General features: G+C 42.7%; 1 pseudogene; it reads left to right on the top strand.

The window, feature by feature from the left end:
• Positions 1-2,305: 2,305 nt before the first annotated feature.
• On the top strand, positions 2,306-3,878 carry LOC101717580 (smad nuclear-interacting protein 1 pseudogene; annotated as a pseudogene).
• The last annotated feature ends 317 nt before the right edge of the window (positions 3,879-4,195 follow it).

The raw sequence follows: 4,195 nt of genomic DNA, 5'->3' as shown, positions 1-4,195 counted from the left end.
CAACCAACATCATACTAAATGGTCAAAAACTGAAAATTTTCACACTAAAATCAGGAACAAGACAAGGATGCCCACTATCACCACTCCTGTTCAATATTGTTCTGGAAACATTAGCCATAGCAATTAGACAAGAGAAAGAAATAAAAGGAATAAAGATAGGAAAGGAAGAAGTTAAACTGTTATTATTTGCTGATGATATGATACGTTACATAGAAGACCCAAAAAACTGTGCCAAAAGTTTTCTAGACCTAATTGACAGATTCAGTAGAGTAGCTGGCTATAAGGTCAACACTCAAAAAACAATAGCCTTCTTATACGCAAATAGCAGACCCATTGAGAGGGAAATTTGGGAAATAATTCCTTTTACAATAGCATCTAAAAAAATGAAATATCTAGGAATCAACCTAACAAAGGAAGCAAAAGACCTCTACACTGAAAACTACAGCTCTCTGAAAAAGGAGATCGAAGAGGATATAAGAAAATGGAAAGATATCCCTCGTTCCTGGGTAGGAAGAACCAATATAGTGAAAATGGCCATACTTCCAAAGCTATAGATTTAATGCAATGCTGATTGAAATTTCAACAATATACTTCACAGAACTAGAGAAAACAATCCAAAAATTCATTTGGAAACAGAAGAAACCTAGAATAGCAAAAGCAATTCTAGGCAACAGAAACATGGCTGGGGGCATCACAATCCCCAACTTGAAACTATACTACAAAGCCACTGTGATAAAAACAGCATGGTACTGGCAAAGAAACAGACTAGAAGATCAGTGGAATAGATTAGAAGATGCATAAACAACTCCAGACATACTCAGCCACCTCTTCTTTGACAAAGGAGCCAACTACCCTCATTGGAGGAAAGATAGCCTATTTAATAAATGGTGTTGGAAAAACTGGATTTCAACTTGTCACAAATTAAAACTAGACCCATACCTATCACCATGCACTAAACCAAGATCAAAGTGGATTAAAGATCTAAATATTAAGTCAGAAACACTAAACTTGCTGGAAGATAAGTTAGGTAGAACTCTTGATGACATAGGCATAGGAAAAGACTTTATGAACAAATCTTCAGTAGTATGGGAGCTAGCACAAAGAATCAACAACTGGGATCTCATTATATTAAAAAGCTTCTGCACTGCAAGAGAAACTACCAACAGAGCTAAGAGACAACCTACAATGTGGGAAGAAATTTTTAGCAGCTGTACCTCAGACAAAGGTGTACTATCGAGAATATATAAAGAACTAAAAAAATCAGACCCCCTAAATTCAAAGACCCAATTCAACAATGGGCATCTGAAATGAACAGACATTTCTCAGACAAAGAACTAAAAACAGCAAATAAATATATGAAAAACTGTTCAACATCACTGGTCATTTGAGAGATGCAGATGAAAACAACACTGAGATTCCATCTCACCCCACAAAGAATGGCTGCTATCAAGAAATCAACCAATAACAAATGCTGGCGGGGGTGTGGAGAGAAAGGAACCTTTCTCCATTGTTGGTGGGAATGTAGATTGGTGCAACCACTGTGGAAATCAGTATGGAGATGCCTCAAAGAACTAGGACTACAGGTCCCATTTGACCCAGCTATTCCCCTACTGGGAATCTTCCCCAAAGAATTAAAAGAATCATACCACAGCGATATATGTGCACCTATGTTTATAGGGGCACAGTTTGTAATAGCTAGAGCTTGGAAACAGCCCAAGTGCCCATTGACTGGAAACTGGATAAAGATGTGTTTTTTAAAAAATAAAATGGAGTACTACTCAGCCATAAAGAATGAGAAACTAGAGACATTTATAGCCAAATGGATGCATATTGAGGTCATACTCTTAAGTGAAATAAATAGGACACACATGGGTAAATACCAAATAGTTTCTCTAGTGTGAGAAATTGAAAATGTAAATAAGAATGAAAATGATTAAAATGAATAATTGATAATTTGAAATAGGAAAAGGTCCAAGGGTTTAGGGATGGCGGGAGGGGAAGGGGAAAGGGAAGAAGGGAAAGGAAAAATTATGAGAAAGAAAAAAAAATGGAATCAAAGTCTGTGTAAATAGGAAAGGGTGGAAGGGGTGAAGGGTGCACAGGTAATGGGAGAAAAGTAAGAACTAAAATACATCATATGCTGGTACAAACACCCAATGATAAATGTAAATGCATTTTATACCTAAAATGTACCAATAAATATATATATAAATTAAAAAAAAAAAAAGAAATTTAACCCCCCCCACCTCCCAGAAGGATTTACTATGGCCCCGCCCATCAGGGCGTCACGTACCCACCCTCTCCATCGTGAGGGCTGCTGGGAGAGCGCAGACGGAAGCGGAAGTTCAGGGCTCTAGTTCGTCCTTTCCTTCACCGAGCTCTGCGGAGGGGCCTGTTTTTCTTTGGTTCTGTGAAACTCGCAGAATGAAGGAGGTGAAGAGGGAAGGGGAGCGGGGCAGCTGGTGAAGGCACCGTGACGGGAACGTGGCGATGCCAGCGGCGGCGGTAGTGGTGAAGCAGGAGCGCCTCAGCCCAGAGCCCGCTCCTGCCGCCCACCGTCGCTGGGAGTTTTCTGGCGGTAGCCCGTCGCCGCCGGCTGGAGAGAGTCCGGCCGCTCTGGCCACCGCAGCAGCCGAGCACGAGGAGGTAGCCGGTCCCTGGCCAAAAAGAAAAACAAATCCTCAGGGAGAAGAAGCAAATCTCCTTGGAGTAAGAGAAGCCGAAGTCCTCACCACTCAACAGTCAAAGTGAAAAAGGAACGTGAAGATCATCCCCGGAGAGGACGGGAGGATCGGCAGCACGGAGAACCATCCAATTAGGAACACAGGAGGGGTCACAACAGTGACTGAGACAGACACTGGGGCCATTCTCGCCAAAGGAAAAGCTCTGGTGAGAGACCTGGGAGTGGGCCACCTCAGGAACGGGAGCGAGACAGCCAGAACCTGCGGGCTCAGGAAGAAGAGTGGGAGTTCTACAATGCCAGGCGACGGGAGCACCGCCAGAAGAGTGAAGGCAGCGGAAGTGGTAGTGGTGCTCAGGTGTTGGTGCATCGGCCTGGTGGCAACAATAAAGACAAAGAAGTGCCTGTTAAAGAAAAACCAAGCTTTGAGCTCTCTGGGGCTCTTCTTGAGGACACAAACACCTTCCGGGTGTAGTCATTAAGTACAGTGAGTTCCCAGAAGCTCGTATCCCCCCAAAACGGTGTCGTCTCTGTCCGTTTAAAAATGATGAGGTACCCCCTGACATGTACATCCATCTACAAAGTGCTTACCTTTTGGGTTGCCACTAGCTCATCGCAGACATTCCCATCGATCATCCATCGTGTTCAAAGCAGCATGCAGTCTTTCAGTGTCGGCTTGTGAAATATACTCATGCTGATGGTACTGTTGGCCGAAGGGTGAAGCCCTACATCATTGACTTGGGCTCAGGCAATGGAACTTTCTTGAATAACAAGCGTACTGAGCCACAGAGATACTATGAACTGAAACAAAAGGATGTACTTAAATTTGGGTTCAGCAGTAGAGAGTATGTCCTACTACACACGAGTCATCGGATACCTCTGAACTAGACAGGAAGGAAGATGAGGCTGACTATGTGGAGGAAGCAGTTTCTGACAGCTAGCAAACTAAGAACCAGAACTACTGAGATACCTTTTCCTTCTTGGAATGCTTTGGGATTGACTCAAAGAGCACTGTGCTGCTCTCTGTAATGCCTCTTACTGCCTTAAATCTTTCTTCTGTTGCTGACCAGCTTACTTTACAGTTGAAGAACACTGACTTATGTTTGTTCAGCTTTTTCTTTGGCACATCAGCCACATGCCTGTGGGTACTTTTTTCACATCTGCTACTGAGGAAACTAAACCTTTGCTTAAAGGAGAATTGTGGCTTGTTCTTTTTGTACAGTTACTTTATTTATATAGTTGTTAAGCTTTGTGGATAAAGAGTTTCTGTTTTTTGGGGGCAAACCCCTGAGCAGAGACTCTTACTAAGCTTTGGTGGTCAGCAGAACACCCTCCAACATACCAAAGCTTCAACCTGGTTGAGCTCTTGAGTCAAACAAATTGATTTTGCACTTAGTGTATGTTTTTTGTTTAGGGTTTTTTTGGGGGGGGCTACTACATGACCTCATTATTGACCATTAAATAGCTGCTTTATAGGACCTGCTGAAGCACATGACTGTATAAGAAGATCATGGC

This window comes from Heterocephalus glaber, unplaced genomic scaffold, assembly GCF_053883595.1.
Source record: "Heterocephalus glaber isolate CG9 unplaced genomic scaffold, H.glaber_assembly_v1.0 deba00001429, whole genome shotgun sequence".
Classification (NCBI taxonomy): Eukaryota; Metazoa; Chordata; class Mammalia; order Rodentia; family Bathyergidae; genus Heterocephalus; species Heterocephalus glaber.
Note: the sequence above shows the minus strand (reverse complement) of the source record. Positions and strands in the feature narration are given on the sequence as shown.